The 26,384-nt window shown below is 40.4% G+C and overlaps 1 long non-coding RNA gene and 1 pseudogene across 3 annotated transcripts in view; both read right to left on the bottom strand.

Moving 5' to 3' along the window:
* LOC109246634 (uncharacterized) overlaps positions 1-26,384 on the bottom strand; it is a 46,836-nt gene that overhangs the window by 6,521 nt on the left and 13,931 nt on the right. Inside the window, exon 3 of one of the 3 annotated variants that reach the window (XR_002071423.2) lies at positions 22,840-23,001. The exons of the other annotated variants lie outside the window; for them this stretch is intronic. This is a non-coding gene — a long non-coding RNA (uncharacterized LOC109246634). Of the gene's footprint in view, positions 1-22,839; positions 23,002-26,384 lie in introns of those variants that run through there. 3 annotated transcript variants of the gene reach the window in all.
* On the bottom strand, positions 8,681-9,549 carry LOC109246633 (ferritin light chain-like; annotated as a pseudogene).

Below are 26,384 nucleotides of genomic sequence, written 5' to 3'. Positions count from 1 at the left end.
GGCGGTCCCGTGGAAGGAAGGGCCCGGCTGCTGACCAGAACGGAGGGACTGGACTTGCCAGGTTCTCCGAAAGGTAGAGCTGAACTCTTCCAAGGAACAAGAAGCCTGTGGGTGTCAAAGGGGTGTAAATGCAGTTTGTGAATTGAATCACTCCGGGTGCCTTGGCTGTAGGGCAAATGGTACTTGCTGGGGGCTGGAGGGTGTTTCCTGAGTTCAAGCCCCACGTGGAGCGTTGCGATTACTTTAAAAAATGAATAAACATATAAGAAGCGCCTGGGTGGCTCAGCACGTTAAGCATCTGACTCTTGATTTAGGCTCAGGTCATGATCCCTTGGTTCCTGAGATCGGCCTCCTCACGGGGCTCCGTGCTGGTGCTGGGCGTGGAGCCTGCTGGGGGTTCTCTCTCTCTTTCTCTCTCTCTGCCCCACCCCTGCTCGTGCTCTCTCTCTCATAAATAAATAACTAAATACATCAACTTTAAAAAGAAAGAAGATAAAAAAAAATAGGGGTGCCTGGGTGGCTCAGGTGGTTGAGCGTCCCGCTTCAGCTCAGGCCATGATCTCAAGGGTTCGAGTGAGTTTGAATCCTGCATTGGGCTCTCTGCTGTCAGCGCAGAGCCCGCTTCAGTTCCTGTCTCCCTCTCTCTCTCTCTCTCTCTCTCAAAAATAAACAACAAAAAGATCAAAAATGAATCATCCCTTGTAAAATCCCGAAGGAATTGCAAACATAAAGATTATCTCCCGGTAAAAACTAAAACTTCCGACTTCGTAGGTATGTGTTGGGGGCGGGTGGGGGGGGGGAAGGAGGAGAAGAAGTTCAACCCCAGCACTTCAACTTGAAAATGAAGCCGCCAACATTTGTGGGTTTTTTCCCATTTGTTTTTCGAGAAGAGAAAACCGGCAAGCTGTTCCTCAGTGTTAACTTAATCGAGTGTGCAGGTGAGTAGGATGTGACATCCCAAGAGGGACAGTCACAGATGGGAAAGAAATAATTCATCCAGAAACACAGCTGGTATTGGTGGAAGGAAGTCTTAACCCCCGACCTGCCAGTCCCTAAACCCCTGACACTTAAAACCCCTTTTTTTAATGGGGCCCCTGGGTGGCTCAGCCGGTTAGGCGTCCAACTTCCGCTCAGGTCATGATCTCACGGTTTGTGGGTTCAAGTCCGGCATCAGGCTCTGTGCCGACCGCTCAGAGCCTGGAGCCTGTTTCGGATTCTGTGTCTCCCTGTCTCTGCTCCTCCCTTACTCATGCTCTGACTCCTCTCTCTCTCTCTCTCTCTCTCAAAACTAAACTAAAAAAAAATTTTTTTCAAAATTTAAAATAAAAATTAAAACGCTTTTTTTCATTATAAAATATTTCAGACATATGGGGGGAAGCTATTATATTCATCCATGTATATACCCGTACCTCTCAGCTTTTACAAATCTAAACATTTTGACATGTTTGCTCAGAAATAAAATATCAGAGACGGTTGATCTCCTCCACAAGCCTTCCTCCTCCCTTCCCCTCACACCCTCCCCAAGCTAACGCTTCCTGTGGCCTGATTATTCCCAAACTGCATTTGATACTTTTACTGCTTATGTCCATAAACACCATAAATCAATGACTTTCCTGGGCGTAAGGTTTCAATAAATGGTATCGCTCTATGGTGCTAATTCTGGAACTTTCCAAATTTCTTGCACTCTCCCCACGCCACACAGTCTCTTCTCACACACATGCATTTTTTTTTCCTTTTTTTCTTTCATTCGCTCTTATTTCTTGACTCTCTGTTCCAAATATTGCCACCAAGGTTGACTCCCTGATAAAAACCCAGGCCAAGACCCTGGGATTTCTGGTTCGGCTTCTGGAGGACCTGGTCCAATGAAGCACTCTTAATGCCCAGGCTGTACGATTCATTAGGGTGATGTGATCAATGAGAAAATACAGGACAACATACCTGCCCCTATGCAAAGGAAGGATAATTCTAAGAGCCACGGCACAAGTGACCTGAGTCCCTGCCACCCCAGCACTGCCGAGATAGAAGCATAGAAGGTTCTCAGAACCAGCCTCAGATGCTGGCCTGCAGCCGGGCCTCCAGCTTCTGGTTGTAGGGATGTCTCCAAGATGGTCCCAATGTCCTACTCTTCCTGATCTGGAACATGAACATGTAAGGATGTGAGGCTTCCCCCTACTTCTCCACCCTACTAAGGTCAAGTCCCACAATGGCCCAACTCCTTGATTTGGCCACAGGCAGAAAGGGGGAACAGAGAGTAATTGACTACCAAGGCCTGCATTCCTGTCCTTCTTTCAGGGTGTCAGACGAGATGGGACGCGTTCAGGGTGTATGGCCATAGACTCTTCCAGTGAGTCAAAGCTGGACATTTGGGATTCCTCTGTCCCTTTTCTATAACCTGTCATCCAACACGGAGCATTCCAGTGGTTGCTTAATGTTTCATTAATCCTGTCTCTTTGTGTGAGTTGGAAAACTTTTGGTGGTAAATGACAGAAAACCCAACTCAAACTGGTTTTTCAAACATTTTTTCAGGGGGAGAGGGTGTACGTTTGTTTTGTTTGTTTGTTTTTCCTCACTGCTGTGGGAGAATCAGCAGGCCACTGAGTTTGGAAGCCTGGGTTAACAGAAGCAGAGTAGCGGGATTGTTCCAGAAGGGAAGGATCTCAGGAGTTGAAGGCAGTTCTGGCAGGATTCCAAGGGAGGCAGGGAAGGGCTGCCTGTGGACACCTCCAAGGTCTTGAGAGCAATGGGAAGATCTCTGGACTGAACTCAAGGAGGAGTTGGTCAAGCTCTGAAAAAGTGAGTCTAGCAGTGGGTCTAGGTGGTCAGAAAAAAGCTCACCTGCGAAAGCCAGCGCACTGGAGGGATCTGAAGGCAGGGCAGGCGTGGACCAGGTGAGTGCGGTTGGGGAAGACCACTCCTGGCATTCTAGCATGTGCAAAGGGAACAGACTCAAGAAGGAAGTAGTTGGGGCGGGGAGGGGGCATCTGGGTGGCTCAGTTGGTTAAGCATCTGACTTCAGCTCAGGTCATGATCTCATGCTTGGTGGGTTCGAGCCCTGCATCGAGCCTTGCACTAACAGTGTGGAGCCTGCCTGGGATTCTCTCATTCTTCCTCTCTTTCTGCCCCTCCCCCCTCCCCCAAGTGTGCATGCAAGCACTCTCTAAATAAATAAACAAACAAACAAACAAAAAGAACAAAGGAGTGGTGGGGCACCCGGTTGGTTCAGTTGGTAAAAAGCGTGTGACTCTTGATCTCAGGCTTGTGAGTTCGAGCACCACGCTGGGTGTAGAGATTACTTAAAACCAAAATCTTTAAAACAAGAAGAAAGAAAGAAAGAAAGAAAGAAAGAAAGAAAGAAAGAAAGAAACACAGATGAGGTATGGTGTGAGGTAGGCCCAAGTATGCAGGGTTTTAAAGACTTATACCACTTGCCTCCAAGAGAATCCTGATTAGGGGAAGACCCCTGGTTGAATTTTGTACATGTTGAACTTGAGATGCCTCTGATGTTAAGTAGGCTGCTGCCCACATGGGTCTGAGCTGGAGGTTTAAAATCACAATTCCCCTTTTATAGATGGTGATTAAATTCCTCAGGCCTAGAGCCCAACGTGACACAATGTAGGGATTTGATGAACATACGAGTGAGTGAATGAACGAACGAATGAACGAATGAACAAATGTAAGAGTCGGATTATTCGTCAGGAGCCCTTTAAAACCAGAAATTCTGACCAGTCCAGGTAGATGGGATAAATGGAATGAATACAGCTAAAGAAAACATTAGTGAACTGGGTGATCAAATTGAGTAACTTTCCAGAAGGAAGAAGCAAAAAACAAAAATAATAGAAAACATAAAAGAAAAACATAAGATACATGGGGCGCCTGGCTGGCTCGGTCCAAAGAGCGTGTGACTCTTGATCACGGGGTCATGAGTCCGAGCTCCACTGGGCATAGAGATTACTTAAATAAATAAAACTTAAAAAAAGAAAAAGAAAAACATAAGATACAGAGCATAGAAGTAGAAGTAAAAATATCCAGACACAAACATTTCAAAAAGGGAAACATAAAAATGGATTGGAGAAAATGTTTGATGACATTTTTTTTTAATTTAAAATTTTTATTTATTTATTTATTTATTTATTTACATCCAAGTTAGTTAGCATATAGTGTAATAATGATTTCAGCAGATTCCAGTGACTCATTCCCTATGTATAACACCCAGTGCTCATCCCAGTAAGTGTCTTCCTTAATGCCCCTCACCCATTTAGCCCATCCCCTCCACCCATAACCCCTCCAGGAACCTTCAGTTCGCTCTCTGTATTTAAGAGTCTCTTATGTTTTGCTCCTTGTTTTTATATTACTTTTGCTGCCCTTCCCTTATGTTCGTCTGTCTTGTATCTTAAATTCCACATATGAATGAAGTCATCTCATATTTGTCTTTCTTTGTCTAATTTTGCTCGGCATAATACCCTCTAGTTCCATGCACGTAGTTGCAAATGGCAAGATTTCATTTTTTTTATTGCCAAGTAATACTCCATACTATATATATACTATATATATATATATATATATATATATATATATAGTATATATATATACACCACATCTTCTTTATCCATTCGTCCGTCAATGGACATCTGGGCTCTTTCCATACTTTGGCTATTGTCGATTGTGCTGCTATGAACATTGGGGTGCATGTGCCCCTTCTTTTTTTTAATGTTTTCATTTATTTTTAGTATACGTGCTGCCAAAGTGAGCACGATGTTTTTATTTATTTTTGAGAGAGAGACAGACACAGAGACAGAGACAGAGCACAAGCAGAGGAGGGGCAGAGAGAGAGGGAGACACAGAATCTGAAGCAGGCTCCAGGCTCTGAGTTAGCAGCACAGAGCCCGACACGGGACTCGAACCCCCAAACCGTGAGATCATGACCTGAGCTGAAGTCAGACGCTTAACCTACTGAACCACCCTGGCACCCCCACATGTGCCCCTTCAAAACGACACACCTATATCCCTTGGATAAATACCTAGTAGTGCAATTTCTGGGTCATAGAGTGATGACATTTTTTTAAAAAGATGAACTTACTAGAATTTTTAAAAAGATCAAAAGGCTCCACTCCCAACCAAGATACAGAGTTTTCAGCAGGTCACTGCTCCCACTGCAAGAATTAGAAGGGGGAAAAAAACCCAGAAAAGTTGCAAGAACCATCTTTTTCAAGAGAGCAGAGGGCTATAAATGCAATGCTATGAATGAATGAAATGAACAAAAATTTCAAAGACAGAAAAGGCTCTCTCCTTCCTGAATGAGCTGAGGATCACTGCTCACATAGTCTTCCCTGGGGCCATTGCCAATTCTGGCCACAAAAGCTTAGCTCAGGCAAAGGGACCCAACTGGGAGAATGAGAAACCAGTGGAGTTGCTGGTGGCCATGAGGAGCTGCGGGCTTCTGGAAGCTCCTAAGTAAAAGAGAGTGAAATCTTCTGCAGCCTCATCATGTTTAGAAAACCAAGTCCACTTCGAGAAAGAGGGCCTGCCTGGAACAAAGGATATTTGCCAGATTTTGAAGGTATGTGGGGTAGGAGGCAGGAGAGTTAAGCTCAAAACCTCCAAAATTCAGAAAATCTCCCACTACTCACAGGCTGAGACAGAGGGCTTCCAGAACTGAGGAAGGAACATGTCCGGGAAATGAAGACGAAACAAAGTTAGGTAGAGTTTTGGTAAAACTGGGTCTCATCTCCAGTCTGGCTCCATCCCTACTAGATAGATGTGAGCAGTTTCTTAGTGCACGAGCCTAAAAGAGCACAGATAGAACATTCTCTGGTGGGAGATAAAAATCATCTGCATAAAAGTCAGATGGGCCCAACTTTGGGCCCAGTACGTAAGAAGTTTGGAAGTTACCTATCATAACCAGTAAGCAGGTGAACTACCTGAAAAATGAACAATTCTTCTTAGGTCTGTAAGAGAAGGGAGGTCACAGGGTGCCTGGGTGGCTCAGGTGATCAAGCGTCCGACTTCGGCTCAGGTCATGATCTCGCAGTTTGTGGGTTTGATCCCCACCTTGGGCTCTGTGCTCACAGTTCAGAGCCTGGAGCCTGCTTCAGATTCTGTGTCTCTCTCCCTCTCTCTCTTCTCCCCTCCCTTGCTCACGCTCTGTCTCGATCTCCCTCTCTCAAAAAATTAACATTAAAAATTTTTTTAATTAAAAAAAAAAGAGAAGGGTGGTCACAGCAAGTGATAGAAGGTCTCAGAGTGACAGGGACATGTGCAGTGAGTCCCCAGAAGTGACCTCGCAAATTGGAGAAACAGACACGTGAATACAGAGAATCCAAACCTACCAGAGCAGAAACCCACAACCCGAAACTTCCATGGGAAGCAGCGCTGGGGTAGGGAAACCTGAACTGTAGGTGACAGTTGCTGGACGCTCAGTGTGGACAGCTCTGAGAGTTAAAATCTCTAGGGAGACTCAGTCATAAGGGGGCCCTGACACTTTTGTCAGTTTTATCTCCAGGAGCTCGACCCGGTTTTCACAGCATCAGAGAAAAACTCCCTTACTCTTCTGGCCAGGGAAGGGGAAGAGTAACCATTTTGAAATATGCAAGTATTCTGTCCTTCTTAACAGGATCTGCCTTCAAGAGAAGCTATTTAACCAGACCCTAACCAGCTGGGGTTTTATCAGAGCCTAACCGGCCTGGGGAAAGGAAAATACCCAACTCCATATAGTTGTAGCCACACTGTCCCACCTAAGGGAGGAGAGAAAACACACACTTGCGCACATGCACGCACAACAACCGAGAAGACACATGTGAAGTTCATAGCCCAGAGGTAAAGACTCACTAAAAGACTGAGATGTAATCATGGGAATATGGCATGCTTCCTCCTCCCCACATTACCACCACATTACTACTGGCTGATCTACAACAATTCTTTATCCCCAGTACATCATGCTTGTTTATCAAGAAAAAATTACAAGGCATACTAAAAGGCAAAACAAAACAAAACGCTGTTTGAAAAGACAAAGCAAGCATCAGGGATGTTGGAATTATCAGACCAGGAATTTAAAACAACTGTGATTAATATGCAATAATTATATCCACTACTGGACAGAGCAGACAGCATGAAAGAACAGATGGGCAATCTAAGGATAGATGGAAATCCTACAAAAGAACTGAAAGAAATGCCAGAGCTCAAAAACCCTGTAACAGAAATGAAGAATGCCTTTGGTAGGTTTATCAGTAGACTTGACACACTTGAGGAAAGACTCTCAGGCTTCAGGACACATCAAGAGAAACCTCCAAAACTGAAAAGCAAAGAGAACAAAGATGGAAAATAACAAAATAAAATATCCAAAGACTGTTGGACAGCTATAAAAAGTGTAACATACACATAATGGGAAAACAGAAGGAGAAGAAAGAGAGAAAGGAACATAAGAAATATATAAAACAACAATGACTGAGAATTTCCCCCAAATTAATAACAGATGCCAAGCCACAAATCCATGAAGTTCAGAGAACACTATGCAGGATAAATGCAAAAACAAAAACCTATACCCAGGCATATCACATTCACACTACAGAAAATCAAAAATAAAGAAAAAATTCTGAAATAAGCCAGAGGGGAAAGAGAAACACCTTATTTATAGAGGAACAAAGATAAGAGTTACATCCAACTCTCCTGGGAAACCTTACAAACAAGAGAAGAGAGAAGAGTGAGATATTTAAAACATGGACATATTTCATTCTTTCTCATTGCCAAGTAGTATTCCATTGTGTATATAAACCACAATTTCTTTATCCATTCATCAGTTGACGGACATTTAGGCTCTCTCCATAATTTGGCTATTGTTGAAAGTGCTGCTATAAACATTGGGGTACAAGTGCCCTTATGCATCAGCACTCTTGTATCCCTTGGGTAAATTCCTAGCAGTGCTATTGCTGGGTCATAGGGTAGATCTATTTTTAATTTTTTGAGGATGTAGCCACATGGATGGAACTGGAGAGTGTGATGCTAAGTGAAATAAGTCATACAGAGAAAGACAGATACCATATGTTTTCACTCTTATGTGAATCCTGAGAAACATAACAGAAAACCATGGGGGAGGGGAAGGAAAAAAAAAAGTTAGAGAGGGAGAGAGTCAAACCATAAGAGATTCTTAAAAACTGAGAATAACCTGAGGGTTGATGGGGGGTGGGAGGGAGGGGAGGGGAGGGTGGGTGATGGGTATTGAGGAGGGCACCTGTTGGGATGAGCACTGGGTGTTGTATGGAAACCAATTTGACAATAAATTTCATTTTTAAAAATAAAAATTAAAATTAAAAAAAAGTAAAGCATGGACAGAAAAAAAATAACCAACCTAGAATTCTGTACTCGGTGAAATTATCCTTCAAACTTGAAGGAGAAATAAAAACTTCCTCAAACAAAAATTGAGAGAATTTTTTGCCAGCAAACCTACCATTTCTTTTAAGAAATGTTAAAAAACAGTTCTTCAGAAAGAAGGAAAATAATATAGGTCAAACATTTGAATCTACATCAAGGAAGAATATCAAAGAAAGAATAAGTGAAAGTAAAATAAAAAATTTCTTTCTTTCTTTCTTTCTTTCTTTCTTTCTTTCTTTCTTTCTTTCCTTCTTTCTTCTTTCTTTCTTTTCTTCAAAAAGATTTATTGTTTCCATGTAGTCCATGGCTTGGGAGAGGGTTCCAGGGTGGTTAAAAAGCTGCCTAGTGGTTGCAGGCAGAGGCTCAGGTACAAGCTTTGTCACCAGGGGGATGCCAGAGGGGGCCCTCAAAGGATGCTGGGCTTCAGAGGCTCCTAGTCATGTTTTAGGGTGAGCCTTTTGAAGAGATACTGGTCCAATCCAGCCTGGGGACCAGCCAGCCTGCAGATGTGAGTCAGATGGTCACCATCTTGATGAGTTTCACATCCTCATCTAGGAAGTGTTTTTCCAGGAAGTCACAGAGATGGGAGTCTGCACAGGAAGAACCCAGGGCATGTAGATATAAAAGAGCCTGATTCAGGTTCTTCTCAGAACCATGGCAGCTTCCATGGCATCCAGGGTTTATCTTGGGACAGTTTCTTCATGTCTCAAAAGAGGACATGGCCACCTTACATCTTCAAGAGAGGCTCAGCACCCTCATGCTTCTCCTCAGCCAACTTGCAGAAGAAGTGACCAACTCCCTGCAGAGCCACACTGTTATGGTCAACATAGAAGCCCAGAGAGAGGTAGGTGCAGGAGGCCTTCAGGTGCATGTTGACCAGGCAGTTGAGGTGGCTTCCACCTCAGGGGAATAATTCTGATGAATCTGGGAGCTCACGGTTGATCGGTAATAAGGAGCTAAGCTCAAAATAGTGTGTTGGCTGGTCCCGGAGGCAGAGGGTGGCCAAGAAGATGGCTCTGAAGGTTGTGACTGGAAAAAAGATTGGAGGGTGGTTGGAGGCTGGTAGAAGGGACATCCCTTGGTCTGTTCCATCAAAACACTGTTAAACCAAGAGACAGATCTGCAGGACTGCCAGGCATGCTGCCTAGTTTTCTTAGTCTTAATAAGTTTGTCCAAAGTGATAATAGTAACAGTCTATTAATACACACACACACACACACACACACACACACACAATGGATTCAAGCCCCTGCTCTATCTCTCTCCCTCTCTGCCCCTCCCTTGCTTGTGCTCACTCTCTCACTCAAAATAAATAAATAAACTTAAAAAAGAAGTGAATGGGTGGGGAAAGGAAAGGTATACCATGGTATATACTGTATATCATCAAAAGAAAGTAGTAGTAGCTATATTAATTTTAGACAGAGCAGACTTCAAAACAAGAAAACTTATCAGAAATAAAGAGGGACATTACATAATGATAAAGGAGTCAGTTCTCCAAGAGGACATAACAGTCCTTAATGTGTATGCACCTAATAACAGAGCTTCAAAATATACGAGGCAAAAACTAATTGAACAGCAAAGAGAAATGGATAAATCCACTGTTTTACCTGGAGACTTCAACACATTTTTCTCAAAAAATGGACAGATCCAGAAGGCAGTAGATCAGTAAGGACATTAGATTAACTAAACAACACCATCAATCAACTGGATATAATTGACATCTATAGACTACTTCATCTAAAAGCAGAATACACATTCTTATCAAGCTCACATGGAATTTTCAGCAGAATAGACCATATTCTGAGCCATCAAATGCACCTAACAAATTTAAAAGAACAGAAATCAGGGGCACCTGGGTGGCTCAGTCAGTTGAGCAACGACTCTTGATTTAGGCTCAGGTCATGACCTCATGGTCATGATTCCAAGCCCCACATAGGGCTATACACTGACAGCATGTACCCTGTTTGGGATTCTCGCTCCCTCTATCTCTGCCCCTCCCCAACTTTCTCTCTCTCTCACTCTCTCTCTCTCTCTCTCAAAATAAATAAATAAACTTAAAAAAAAAAGAATTGGGGCACCTGGGTTTTCAGTCTGTTGAGCGTCCAACTTCAGCTCACACCATGATCTCATGGTCTGTGGGTTCAAGCCCAAGTCAGATTCTGTGCTGACAGCTCAGAGCCTGGAGCCTGCTTTGGATTCTGCATCTCCCTCTCTCTCTCTCTGCCCCTCCCCTTCTCATGCTCTATCTCTCTCTCTTTCTCAAAAATAAATAAACATTAAAACAATTTTTTAAAGAATAGAAATCATATGTCTACTCTCAGACCACAATTGAATTAAACTAGAAATTAATAACAAAAAATCAATTGCAAAATACATGGAAATTAAACAACACACTCTAAATAACATATTGGTCAAGAAGATATCTCAGAAATTAAAAAAAATATTTTAAACTAACTGAAAGTGAAAACACAACTTATCAAAATTTGTGGAATGCAGCAAAAATAGTACTTAGATGGAAATTTAGAACATTGAATACATATATTAGAAAAGAAGAAAGGTCTAAAATCAGTATTCTAAGTTTCCGTTTTAGGAAATTAGTAAAGAAGGGCAAATTAAATCCAAAGTAAGCAGAACAAAATAAACAATAAGAATTAGAGCAGAAATCAATGAAATTGAAATTAGAAATCAATCAAATTGAAATTAGGAAACAGAAATTAGGAATCAACCAATGAAACCAAAAACTTATTCTTTAAAAAGATCAATGAAATTGATAAGCCTCCAGCCAGATTAAGAAAAAAAAAAAAAAAGAGACGACAGAAATTACTAATATCAGATGTGAAAGAGGAGACATCACTACAGATCTCATGCACATTAAAAGAATGATAAAGGAAAACTATAGTCACCTCGATAGCCACAAATTTGATAACCTATAGGAAATGGACCAATTCCTTGAAAGACACAATGCACTAAAACTCACACAAGAAGAAATACATCATCTGAATAGGACTTATCTACTAAAGATATTGAATCAGTAACTAATAACTTTCCAAAACAGAAAGTAGCAGGCTGAGATGGGTTCACTGGTGACTTCTAACACACTAAAGGAAGAAATGATACCAATTCTCTACAATCTCTTTCAGAGGATAGAAGCAGAGGGAATATTTCCTAACTCATTCTATGAAGTCAGCATTTTTTTAATACCAAAACCAGACAAAGATGTTGCAGGAAAAGAAAACTACAGGCCAATATCTCTTGGGAATATAGATGCAAAAATTCTCAACAAAATATTACCAAATCAAATTGAACAATTTACAAAAAGAATTATAAAGCACCACTGAATAGGATTTATCCCAGATATGCAAGACTGGTTCAATATTCAAAAATCAATGTAATCTATCACATCAAATACCCAAGTGTTGGCATGGATGTGGAGAAATTGGAGTTGTTGGTGGGAATAAAAATGGTGCAGCAGTGGTGGAAAATAGTATGACATTTCCTCAAAAAATTAAATACAGAACTATTATATAATCCAGCAATTCCATTTCTGGGTATAGACCCAAAAGAATCGAAAGCAGGGTCTTGATGAGATATTTGCACACCCATGTTCATAGCCATATCATTTGCAATATCTAAAATGTGGAAGCAATCCAAGTGTCCACTGACAGATGAATGAATAAGCAAAATGTGGTATATGCATACAGTGGGATATATTATTTGGTCTTTTTTAAAAATGTTTTTTTTTTTGGACACCTGGGTGGCTCAGTCAGTTAAGCATCCGACTTCAGCTCAGGTCATGATCTCACAGTTTGTGGGTTCGAGCCCCGTATTGGGCTCTGTGTTGACAGCTTAGAGCCTGGAGCCTGCTTCAGATTCTGTGTCTCCTTCTCTCTCTCTGTTCCTTCCCTACTCATGCTCTGTCTCTCTCTCTCTCCTTCAAAAATAAATAAAAACATTTTTTAAAAATTAAAAAAAAAAATTGGGGGGGGGCAGGTCACCTGGGTGGCTCAGTGGGTTAAGTGTCTGACTTCAGCTCAGGTCATGATCTCACATGAGTTCAAGCCCCACACTGAGCTCTCTGCTAACAGCACAAAGCCTGCTTGGGATTCTTTCTCTCTCTTTCTCTCTCTCTCTCTCTCTCTCTCTCTCTCTCTCTCTCTGCCCCTCCCCAGCTTGTGTTCTCTTGCTCTATCTCAAAAATAAATAAACATTAAAAAAATTTAAAAAAAAATAGGAACTCTATTAAAAATGTTTTTTAAGGGCACCTGGGTGGCTCAGTCAGTTGAGCATCCAACTTTGGCTCAGGTCATGATCTCACAGTTTGTGAGTTCAAGCCCCACATTGGGCTTGTTGCTGTCAGCACAGAGCCCGTTTCAGACCTTCTCTTTCCCTCTCTGTCCCTCCCCACTTGTACTTTCTCTTTCTCTCTCTCTCTCTCTGTCAAAAATAAATAAAACATTTAAAAATGTTTTTAATTGAGGTATAATTAACATATAACATATTAGTTTCATATGTACAACATGATTTGATATTTGTATGCATTAGAAATGATCACCACACTAGGTCTAATTAACGTCTACTCAGTGTTTAAAGGGAAGGAAATCCTGATAGATGCTACAAAATAAGCTAATCACAAAAATACAAGTACTGTATGATTCCACTTATATTAGGTACTTAGGGTAGTTAAATTCATAGAGACAGAAAGTAGAATGGTGGTTGACAGGGACTAGGGGGGTGGGAAAATAGGGAGTAATTGTTTAATATGTATGGAGTTTCAGTTTTACGAGGTGAAAGGGTTACAGAGATGAATGGTGTTGATGATTGCACAACATTATGAATTTAATGGATTCAATACCACTGAACTGTATACTTAAAAATAGTTAAGATAATGGGTGCCTGGGTGATTCAGTCAGTTGAGTGTCTAACTTCAGTTCAGCTCATGATCTCACAGTTCCTGAGTTGAGCCCTGCATCAGGCTCTCTGCTGTCAGCGTGGAACCAGCTTTGGATCCTCTGTCCACCTCTCTCTCTACCCCACCCCCATTTGTGTTTTCTCTGTCTCCCTCTCCTCTTTCTCTCTTCCAAAAATAAATAAGCATTTAAAAAATAGTTAAGATGATAAAAATAGTTCAGATGATAAATTTTATGTTATCTGTGTTTTACCACAATAAAATAATTGAAAAAAAATCTATAGGAGGAGAACTACAAAGCTGATGAAAGACATCAAAGAACTAAATAAATGGAGAGATAGTCCATGTTCATGGATATGAAGAATCAGTATTATCAAGATGTTAAATTTTTCCCAATTTGATCTATAGATTCAACACAATCCCAATCAAAACCCCAGCAAGTTATTTTATGCATAGCAACAAACTGATTCTAAAATTTATATGGGGAAGCAATATACCCATGATAGCCAACACAATATTGAAAGAAAACAAAGTTGGAGGATCGACACTATCCAACTTGAAGACTTACTAGACAGCTACACTAGTCAAGACAGTGTAGTACTGGTGAAAGAGTAGACAACTAGATCAATAGAACAAAATAGAGAGCCCAGAGATAGACCCGCATAAATGTAGTCAATTCATCTTTGACAAAGAGGCAAAGGCAACACAATGGATAGAAGATAGTCTTATCAATAAACGGTGCTGGAACAACTGGAAATTCACATACAAAAAAATAAATCCAGACATAGACTTTACACTCTTCACAAACATTAACTCAAAATTGATCACAGACCTAAATGTAAAATGAAAAACTATAAAACTCTTAAAAGATAACACAGGAGAAAATTTAGATGACCTTCATTTTGGCAATGACTTTTTAGATTTAACACCAACACCAAAGGCACAATCCATGAAAGAAAGAATTAAAAAGCTGGACATCATTAACATTAAATTCTTTCATTGGGTGTAGAGATTACTTAAAAAGAGAAAATAAAAATTTTTTTAATTAAAAATTTCTTCTCTGTGAAAGAACTGTCAAGAGAATGAAAAGACAAGCCACAGACTGAGAAAAAAAGTATTTGCAAAATACATATTTAACAAAGGATTGTTACCTAACATATACAAAGAACTCTTAAAACTCAACAATAAGAAAACAAACAACCTGATTAAAATAAGAGCCTATCTTAGTCCATTTGGGCTGCTATAACAGACTGGGTAACTTATAAACAACAGAAATTTATTTCTTAACTGTTCAGGAGGCTAGAAGGCTAAGATCAGGGTGTAAGCATAGTCAGGCAAGCCCCTCTGGTAAAGGCTTGATTCTTAGTTCATCAATAGCCATCTTCTCAATGTAACCTCATGTGGTGGAAGGGGCGAGGGGAGTATCTGGAGTCCTTGTTATGAAGGCACTAATTCCATTCATGAGGGCTCTGTTCTTATGACTTAATCACATCCCAAAGGTCCCACCTAATGCCATCACATTGGGGATTAGGATTTCAACATACGAATTTTGAAGGGATACAAACATCCAATCTATAGTAGGGTCAAAGACTTTAATAGATACCAAAGAAGATATACAGTTGTCAAATAAACACATGAAAAGATGCTTCACATCATGTGTTATCAGGGCAATGCAAATGAAAACAACAAGACACCACCACACACCTGTTAAAATGGCAAAAATCCAGGAAAATGACAACACCAAATGCTGACAAGGATGTGGAGTAACAGGAACTCTCATTCATTGCTGGTGGGAATGCAAAATGGTACAACTACTTTGGAAGATAGCTTGGCAGTTTCTTGCAAATCTAAACATACTTTTACCATATGATCCAGGAATTATGTGCTTGGTATTTATCCAAAGGAATTGAAAGCATGTTCAAACAAACAAAAAACCCTTCATAACGATGTTTATAGGACCTTTATTCGTAATTGCCAAAACTTAGAAGCAAGCAAGATATCCTTCAGTCGGTGAACAGATAAATAAACGGTGGTGCATCCAGAAAATGCAATATTATTCATCCCTAAAAAGAAATGAGCCATCAGGCCATGAAAAGACATAGAGGAACCTTAAATGCATATTGCTAAGTGAAAGAAGCCAATCTAAAAAAGTTACATACTGTATGATTCCAACCATATGACATTCTGGAAAAGTCAACACTTTGGAGACCATAAAAATATCAGTGGTTGCCAGGGGTTAAAGGGGAGAGAGGAGTGAATAGATCAAGGACAGAGGATTTTTAGACCAATGTATTTACTAAGTATGATACCTTAATGGTGGATATATGTTATTATACATTTGCCTAAACCCATAACATGTACAACACCGAGAGTGAACTCTAATATAAATTATGGACTTTGGGTGATAATGATGTGTCAATGTAGGTAATCAGTTGTAACAAATGTGCCACGCTGATGGGTGATATTGATGATGGGGAAACGGGGGAATGGGGCAATAATTATGTGGGAAATCACTGTAACTTCCTCTCCGTTTCTCTGTGAACCTAAAATTGCTCCAAAAAGTAAAGCCTATTTTTTAAAAAAAGATAATTGTTCTTTTATATCAAATGTCCAAAACATAGTTAACATTCACTAGACATGCAAGGAGGCAGGAAAATATGACCAATATTCAAAAAGAAATGAGAAGCAGACTCACAGATAATTCAAATATCCCAGTAAACAGACATGGACTTTACCATTAATATGTTTAAGAAAGTACAGGAAAATAAGAGAAAATGGATGAAAAGATGTAATCGAATTTCCAGAGAGTCAGAATCTATTACCAAAAAAAGTCAAATAGACAAATATATAATTTCTGAAATTACGAACTCATTGGATGGGTGTAAGTAACTTCGTGCTGTGTGTTTGGCTAAAAGAGAACTACATGTCCCCAAATCCCCTTTCCTATGTGGTCCTGGTTAGAGTTGGCCTAAAGAGACAATTTCGAGAATCAGGGAAGGCAGAAGTGATAAACCAGGCACTGGGTTTTGGTTAAAGATGCTGGTGGAGATCAGCTTGCCCAGCTCTTCTTTCCAACCCCTGGCCTCTTGACCAACAGGAACACCCAGCCCAGCACCAGATGCAGAGGCAGTAGCCTTCCATAGATATCTGTACTGGCTATGTTTTCTGGTCCAAGTCTGGCAGCTGGATGTGCCTGCCTTCCCAGATTCCCATAGCACCTACTCTCATATATTGGGTCTTCTCTCTCAAATTGTCCCTACAGCCTCATAGGCTATTCCTGTGAGCAGCAAACTGAGAAGGAAAATCTTTGGGCCTGGTTTACAAGTTATTTGGCATAAAATGTTGGCAGGCCACCTGGGTGGCTCAGTTAGTTAAGTGTCTGACTCTATTTTGGCTCGGGTCATGATCTCACAGTTCCCGAGATCAAGCCTCATGTTGGGCTCTGTGCTGACAGTGCAGAGCCTGCTTGGGATTCTCTCTCTCCCTCTCTCTCTGCCCCTCCCCTGCTTGTGTTTGCATTTTCTCTCTCTCTCCCCCCCCCCCACCACACACTAGATAGATAGATAGATAGATAAATAAATAAATAAAATTTTTAAGAATAAAATATAATGTTGGCACTGACTGAATATGCACCCTGCAGCACTACAGCCCCACTCAGGGTTGGCCCTGAGAGACAGTGGTGAAGGAAAAACTCCCAGGAGACAGAACCTCGAGAAGTGTGCACTTGGTGGCTCATTTTCTTCCAAAAATGGAGCTCCCCAGAGGTGCAGATCTACACTGATTTGTGCAGATTTAATAATGGATTTCAAGGACTTGAGAGAAACATGAACGGAAAATTGGCAGCACAGAAGTCTAGTGAAGAGATAGGTGGATGGACTCTCCGAAGCGACACTGACCATGAAGATACTTTGCTGCATGTGAATACTCACTGAGAAGACCAACAACCCACTAAAAATGGGCAAAACACTTGAACAAGTTAATTAAAAAAAAAAAAAAAAGATATTCAGGCAGTTTTTTTCTGCTCACAGGTCCTGTCCCTGTGCTTTAATAAAAACACCTTTTTGCACCGAAAAAAAAAAAAAAAGATACTCAAGTGGGCTAATAAATATTTTTAAATGGGTTTTGCATCAGAGAAATGAAAAAAAAAAAAGGCACAAGGAGGGGTGCCTGGGTGGCTCGGTCCGTTAAGCAACCAATTCTTGGTTTGGGCTCAGGTCATGATCTCACACTCCGTGAGTTCGAGCCCCGCGTCAGGCTCTGTGTTGATGGCTCAGAGCCTGGAGCCTGCTTTGGATTCTGCATCTCCTCTCTCTCTGCCCCTCCCCCGCTCATGCTCTGTCTCTCTCTGTCTCAAAAATAAATAAAAACATTAAAAAAAATTTTTTAATAAAAATACATAAGTGCATATGTCCACCAAGAGATGTGCATGTGAGTGCAAATAGCAGTTTTATTTGAATAGTTCTAAAATAGAAACCATGCTAATTGCCATCAACAGTGGGATGGATAAATAATTGCTGCTGTACTTCTAAGACTACAAAGCAATGAACAAGAACAAAATACTGCTCTACACAATAACATGGAAGAATTTTACACACATAATGTTGAGTAAAAAAACATTGGATGCAAAAAGTACTGTGTCTCTAATAGGATCAACTGAATTCCACAGCAGCTGGCTAAGCAAGATTTCTCCACCCTAAATGGTTGCTATCAGGACAATTCCTTGGACCTATTGCTTTTCCTGTTTGCTTCTGACTCTAGATGAGGCCTGCGACAAGCAGACCACTCCTAGAACACCTGCTATTATACCTACTGACCTGCAGAAGAGAAGGGGGGGGAGTGGGTCACCCTCAACATCAGGGGTTTAAGCAGAGATACATACACCCATCCTAAAATTCAGGTGGGATCTCAAGGGGCCCCCCAAGAGCCCATACAATGTTGAAAAACAAGAACAGAGTTATAGAATTCATACTTTCCAATTTCAAAACTTAACTAAAATGACAGTAATCAAAGCAGTATAGTATTGGCATATGGAAAGACAGACAGAGCAGTGAAATGAAATTGAGAGTCCGGAAAGAAACCTGTATGACTATAGGTCAATGGATTTTTGACAAGGGTGCCAAGGAGAGTCGGTGGGGAGAGAATTGTCTCTTCAACAAATGGTGCTGAGACTACTGGATTTCCACATGCAAAATAATGAATTTGGACCTTTCCTCACATTACATGCAAAAAATTAACTCAAAACGGATCAGTGACCTAAATATGAAAGCTAAAGCTATCAAACTCTTGGAATAAAACATACAGGGTAATCATCATGCCCTTGCACTTGGCAATGGTTTCTTACGTATGATACCAAAGGCACAAGCAACAAAACAAAAGACAAATTAAACTTCATCAAATTTTTTAAAAAATAAAAAAAAATTTCAAGAAGGCGAACAGACAATAGAATAGCAGAAAATATTTACAAATCGTGTATCTGATGAATCTACTATTCATAATGTTTAAAGAATTCTTATAACTCAACCGCAAAAAGAAAATACCCAATTAAAAAATGGGCAAAGGACTCGAATAGACTTTTCTCCAAAGAAGATACACAAATGGCCAAACAACACATGAAATGATGCTCAATGTCCTTAGGTAAATACAAATCAAAACCATAATGAGATACTTCTTCACACCCACTAAGATGGCTGTAATCATAAAAATAGAAAATAGTCCAGCGTTGGTGTGGATATGGAGAACTTGGAACGCTCCTACGGTGCTGGTGGAAATATAAAATGGTGCAGCCACTGTAGAAGCCAGTTTGGCAATTCCTCAATAATTAAATATGGTAGTACCATATCACTGGAAATTCCACTCCTAGGCATATCCTCAGAAGTGAACGCGTTCAAACAAAAGCGTGTATATGAATGGTTCATAGGAGCCCTATTCATGATAGCCAAAAAGGTGGAAACAACCTGAAAGTCCGTCTCTGATGAACGGATAAATAAAATGTGGTATATCCGTACAATGAAAAATTGTTCAGCCTCCAAAAAGAATGAAGAACCGATATGTTACAACGTGGATGAATCTTGAAAACGTGATGCTAAATGAAAGAAGCCAGACAGAAAAGGCCACATATTATATGATTCCATTTATATGAAATACTGAGAACAGGCAAACGCAGAGAGACAGAAAATAGAGCAGTGTTTGCCAAAGGCTCGACGGGTACAAGGGTTTCCTTTTGGGGTGATGAAAATATTCTGGAACTAGATTGTAAGGATGGTTTCATACACTGTGAGTGTACCAAATACCACTGAATTATGGGATTTAAAATGGTTTAAATGGTGGGGGGCCTGGGTGGCTCAGTCGGTTGAGCGTCTGGCTTCAGCTCAGGTCATGATCTCACAGTTTGTGGGTTTGAGCCCCACATCGGGCTCTGTGCTGACCGCTTGCTCAGAGCCTGGAGCCTGCTTCAGATTCTGTGTCTCCTTCTCTCTCTGCTCCTCCCCCACTCACGCTTTGTCTCACTCTGTTTCTCAAAAATAAATAAATGTAAAAAAAGTTTTTTAATTAAAATAAATAAATAAATAAATAATAAAATGGTTTAAATGGTGAATTTAATGTTATGTGCATTTTAGTACAATGTGTTTTTTTTTTTTTTAAGGGAGTCTCAAAAGGGAGCACTAAGGGAGGATAATTCAGCCTCTCAATACAAATTGACAGGTTAGTTTTTCTATGGATCTGCTTCAAGATGGCTGCCATAGCTTTAGAACTTCCCGCCCTCACATGACAATACCATTTTCTTAGGGAGGAAAACCCTCCCAAGAGCCTTCCAGCAGACTGTCCCTTAGAATCTCATTGGCTAGAGCCTCGTCACATGCAGACCCATAAACCAGAAACTACAAAAGAAATAGGATTCTGGTGTTTGGGTTAGACCAATTACGGTTCATCTGAGGCTGAGCAAAGGGCTGCCCTTCCCTTCACATTGCTGCTGAATAGAATTTGCACTCTGTTAGCAAGGGAAAAAAGGGACATAGTTATTTGACAGACAGGTGGTGGTGTATGCTATATCCTTATTCCATGATAATATCATCCCACAGATACTTTGGAAACTACCATACATAACTCTCAAAAATGTAGTTCACATGGGATGTAAGAGTCACAGTGATGGTTAAAGGATGGGCATATGGCCTAGTCTCATTAGTAAGAGGCATCCTCTTAACTTTTCTGGAATTGACTGGACAAGATGAATTTACTCTCTGTTGAGCTTGCTAAACTACCAGATTATAAACCTGAGGTGGCTATTGATGTGAAATGTTGGGGTCTGGGAGCAAACAGTCAAGAAGGAATTCTTGAGACATCTTTAGTGCAAAAAGGGTGGTTTTATTAAAACATGGAGAACAGAAGTTGTGGGCAGAAAGAGTTGCACTGGGATCGTGAGGAGTGACTGGGAGAGGGTTAGGGATAGTATAAGTCTCTAAAGAATTTGGAAGAAAGGTTTCTAAGACCTTGAGGGGTCATTTACTACTGTCTAGTAAACTCTTAGTCATGAGACCCTTCAGGTGTATCAGTGGGCCATATGTTTGGGGGATGATCGATAACGTATATCTTGGGGGAGTGGGGTGGGTAGAGATAAAGGAAGTTTCCAAAGGGATTCTTTACAGGATCCTGGAGGTTGGGCTAATGTCAAGCTAGGGTTGCCTTTTGCCTCTAACAAACGGTGAACATTGAGGCAGCTAAGCTCCCAGAGGAAGATCACTCTGCCTGTCTCAAGTACTTGGCAATGGCTTGTAAGTTGTAAGGAAGTTTAATTTCTTTTTCTTTTTCTTTTGCTTTTGTTCTCCACATCATTCCCCCCTGAACAATTCTGACACTTAAATCTTTAAGTTGCTGAGGGTGGAAGGTCTCATCTTCTGTAACTTCTTCCTGCTGAATAGGGGTGTAGAGACGTTCCTACCTATGGGTCAACATTGGTCAGTTGGCGACTTCTATATATAGGAGTTACAAAAGGCAGGAAATACGGATCTTCCTGAGTGGAAAGGATCATCTGTTGACTTGGAGTTATGGCAGTGAAGGAGTCTTGGCATCAGGTGGATAGACGTGGGGGTAAACAGCAAAACATGATTAGAATAACAAAAAGAAAAAGAAGCCCAAATAAGAGTCCTTTGATCGTTAACAAAAATCTTCCTCCGGTCCAGGAATTTAACCAATCATTAAAGGAAAGAGAGGGATCATTTAAAGTGCCAATTGAAGTATTCATGTCATTTAGAAACCCAGAAATATTTTTGTGGTAATCTGGAATGTATACACAGCATTCTGTTTTTATGAGAGCACAAGTTCTGCCTTGCACAGCAGTTAAAACATCTAATGCCGTTCCATTTTGTAAAACTGTTTTCCACGTTTGTGTTACTTCAGCATTTAATAGGTAAATGCTATTTTGAGTGTCATTTAGGACTTTGACCATGTACTTATTAAAAGCTTCCATGTGCTAAATGACACCCTCCAGTTCTCAAAAGGAAATAAAGGTGGAATGTTAGGTGGTCATACAATGAAACACAGAATGTGTCCACCATTATGTTTAAATTTGGAAGGTTGGCTGGGTTGGTAATGGTTTTAATCATGCATCTATGCATCCAGGCAAAACCCAGAGTAGAGAGGCCTATCCAGCCTGGAGGGAGTCATGGCCACAGGTTAGAGTCACACAGCCATTGGGCCCTGTTAGGAGCCAGCCATCTGATTCTGGGCCTCCTTGAGCTGCAGTCAGGATATTAGGGGCCATGTGGTTTTGGAGGGCCACCTTCTGAATTTGTGGGTGACTATGAGTTGGGTCTGGATAAAGATGGTTTCTATATGCTTGGCTAACGCCTCTATTTGCAATTTTACATCAATAGAAATGGCTCCTAGGACAAATATGGCTAAGGGATAAAACCATCAAGAAGCCCTCTCTCTTTGGGGTGCATGAGTGGCTCAGTCAGTTGAGCAGCCGATTTCGGCTCAGGTCATGATCTTGTGGTTCGTGAGTTTGAGCCCTGCATCAGGCTTGCTGCTTCAGATCCTCTACCCACCCCCCCCCCCCCAACCCTCCTTCTCTCTCTCTCTCTCTCTCAAAAATAAATAAGCCTTTAAGAAAAAAAAAAGAAGAAGAAGAAGCCCTCTCCCTTTGAGGTTTAGCCTTAACAATATCCTAATTACAACTGGAATCACTGGCAGTTGGGAGACGATCTGTCTCAGGAGATGAGGACATTCCTAAGTGTATCATCTAATCCAATCATAGGGTAAGTGGGGCTGTCCATTATCACCACAAGTCATAGTCAACCCCATGGTGTGGGGTATACTCTGGCTTTTAAGGAGTGATTTTGTCATCCTAGACACATAGAATTGGTCAAGGTGATAGTTGAGTTATACAGTTGTTGGGGAATTCATCCCATTTTCCAGCTGCTCAAATAATCATATGCCCATGGGGTCCTGTTATTCCACAGAATAACAAGCACAAAGGTTATTTATATATGAGCCATTGTGGCCATTTCTCTGAAGTTGACTTCAAGTTGTCTAGTTTAGGCAAACAACAAACATTCAAAGACAATCAGAACTAGAATTTAGCATTTGCAAAGGTGTGTTATTGAAACATAATTTTGTTTCAGCCACCTGTATGGCTCGGTCAGTTAGGCATCCAACCCTTTATTTCAGCTCAGATCTTGATCTCAGGTTCGTGAGTTCAAGCCCCATCTTGGACTCTGCACTGGGCATGAAGCCTCTGAAAGAAAGAAAGAAAGAAAGAAAGAAAGAAAGAAAGAAAGAAAGAAAGAAAGAAAGAAAGAAAAAGAAAGAAGGAAAGAAAGAAGAAAGAAAGAAAGAAAGAAAGAAAGAAAGAAAGAAAGAAAAGAAGGAAAAGAGGAAAGAAAGAAAGAAAGAAAGAAAGAAAGAAAGAAAGAAAGAAAGAAAAGAGGAAAGAAAGAAGGAAAGAAGAAAGAAAGAAAGAAAGAAAGAAAGAAAGAAAGAAAGAAAGAAAGATTTTTCTTTTCATAATCACCCTTATTTCCAGAGATAGCCAAATCAAGACTAATTCGTTTGCAAAACAAGTCCAAATTTAACAAACCTGGCCTAATTATTTACATCAGTTCAACAAGAATAGTAACTGTTCATATAGATGTTGTTAAAATATGCTTTGCTAGAACTTTTCATAAGTAGAACTCTTAGTAGCCCCTCTAGGCCAGAAACTAAGCCAAGTACTTGCCATGAGACATGCCTACAAATATTTGCAGATTTGGGTGAATTCCTCTTCTTGAGGTCCCCAAAATATCCTGAGATTCCTGCACCTGCCAGGAAGTGACAGTCTTTATTCACCCAGTAAGGGTGCCACAAACCCTTGTAAGCAAGGTATCAGGCCAACATTCCAGGGGGCTTTATTGGTTCCATAAGGTCAATCTTAATTCCTTAAAGCTGTTTGGTCCTATCTGGGTCTATGCATGTTTCTCAAATATGACATTCCAGTCAAAGCCTTGGTAAAATAACCAATGTTTCCAATGGTGTCCTTTAACGAGAACAAATTCTTATTGAACTTATGCCAATAACCACGATTGCCATGGAAGTAAGAAAACTCACTGAGACTTTTCTGAATTCTAGAGGGTTCAGGTAGAGAGGAAAGTTAAAAAGCTTCAATTCATTCATAAATGAATATTTTATCATATTTATGTAAGTCATAGTTAAGAGAAAATTTCCTTAATCTGCAAGAGCAAACATTAGAGAACCAGCAATGTTTCAAACAAGAGTCACAAAATTATAAGCATCTTCCTCAACTTATTTAGTCCCATGTTACTAATTCTTGTTCAGTTTGAATGCAGCTTTTTAGTTCTGGAAATTCTTACCTATTTTAGTCTTATGATCTTAAAGATATAAAAAACCTGTATTTGTCAAAAGCCCTTCTTATAAATCTCCTTGAAAGTGAAACTTATTTTGCAAGAGCATCAGAACAATAACTATAAATGACAAAAAATAAAAATAAAAAACCTTGGAAATGGACATTGTTAACAATCTGATATGAGAGTTCATTATGATGTAAATGACAAGGAAACTTAGTTATTTCTGTGACACAAACATAGAAACTGGTTTTCCTGGGCAAAGAGAAAATAACTTTATTTACATTTTCTTATCAAGGGCAGAAAAACAATCCAAGAAAACATTGCCTTTTTAATAGACAGAAAGCAGAAATTTAATCTTATAGTAGTGCATTTATTTTTATTTTTATCTTGAGAGAGAGAGAGAGAGAGAGAGAGAGAGAGCACCAGCGGGGGAGAAAGGCAAAGGGAGAGAGAGAGCATCTTAGGCAGCCTCCATGCTCAGTGCAGAGCCCAACACAGGGCTTGATCCCACAACCCTGGGATCATGACCTGAGCCAAAATCAAGAGTCAGATGTTCAACTGACTGAGCTACCCAGGTGCACCTATACCAGTGTATTTCTTAAAACATTTATTTTGAAGGACCTGGATGGCTCAGTTGGTTAAGCGTTCCATTCTTGATTTCAGCTCAGGTCATGATCTCACGGTCATGAGATGGAGTCCCAAGTCGGGCTCCATGATGGGAGTGGAGCTTGCTTAAGATTCTCTCACCCTCTCTCTCTGCTCCTGCCCCACTCATTCTCTCTCCCCCTCTCTCAAGAAAATAAAATAAAATAAAATAAATGAAATCCATTTATTTCAACCTTGGTTCATCCTGACCATACATAAAATTCCTTTCCAATGATTTCCATTCACAAAACTCCTACAATTGTCTTTTGCATTCAGATTTTTCCCCCAAGCCATTTCTCTCCAAACAAGCAGTCTCATTTTAGGACAAAATTACTTTCTTTTTCCTTCAACAAAAATGTATTCCCAATGGAAAACCTAGAAGTAGACCCACATTATAGACCATTATATGGTCAACTAATCTTTGACAAAGCAGAAAAGAATATCCAATGGAAAAAAGACAGTCTCTTCAACAAATGGAGTTGGGAAAACTAGACATCAACATGCAGAAGAATGAAAGTGGACCACTTTCTTACACCATACACAAAAATAAATTCAAAATGAATGAAAGACCTAAATGTGAGATAAGAAACCATCAAAATCCTAGAGGAGAACACAGGCAGCAACCTCCTTGACCTCGGCTGGAGCATCTCCTTACTAGACATGTCACTGAATGCAAGGGAAACAAAAGAAAACATGAACTACCGAGACTTCATCAAGACAAAAAGCTTCTGGGAATGCCTGTGTAGCTCAGTCGGTTAAGCATCTGACTCTTCATCTTGGCTCAGGTCATGATCTCACAGTTTGTGGGATAGAGCCCTGCATCGGGCTCTGTGTTGACAGCATAGAATCTGTTTGGGATTCTTTCTCTCCCTTTCTCTCTGCCCCTTCCTGCTGTCTCTCTCTCTCAAAATAAATAAATAAACTTAAAAAAAAAAACAAAACTTCTGCACAGAGAAGGAAACAATCAAGTAAACTAAAAGGCAGCCTATGGAATGGGAGAAGATATTTGTAAATGACATATCTGATAAATGGTTAGTATCCAAAATCTATAAGAACTTATCAAACTTAACACCCAAAAAACAAACAAACTATTAAGAAATGGGCAGAAGACATGAATAGACACTTTTCCAAAGAAGACATCCAGATGGCTAACAAACACATGAAAAGATGCTCAACATCACTCATCATCAGGGAACTACAAACCCACAATGAGATACCACCTCACACCTGTTAGAATGGCTAAAATTAACACAAGAAACAACAGGGATTGGTGGGGATGCAGAAAAAGGGGAACCCTCTTGCACTGTTGGTAGTAATGAAAACTGGTGCAGCCACTCTGGAGAACAGTATGGAGTTTCCTCAAAAAAACTAAAAATAGAGCTACCCTATGATCTAGCAATTGCAATGCTAGGTATTTACCCAAAGGATACAAAAATACAGATTTGAAGAGATACATGCACTCCAGTGTTTAGAGCATATTATCAACAATAGTCAAACTATGGAGAGAGCCCAAATGTGTCCATCGGCTGATAAACACATAAAGAAGATGTGGTGTGTGTGTAAGTCAGCCATGAAAAAGAATGAAATCTTGCCATATGCAATGACATGGAGGTAGCTAGAATGTATCATGC

Source organism: Panthera pardus, unplaced genomic scaffold (assembly GCF_024362965.1).
Source record: "Panthera pardus isolate Hobbes unplaced genomic scaffold, ASM2436296v1 HiC_scaffold_12, whole genome shotgun sequence".
Taxonomy (NCBI): Eukaryota; Metazoa; Chordata; class Mammalia; order Carnivora; family Felidae; genus Panthera; species Panthera pardus.
Note: the sequence above shows the minus strand (reverse complement) of the source record. Positions and strands in the feature narration are given on the sequence as shown.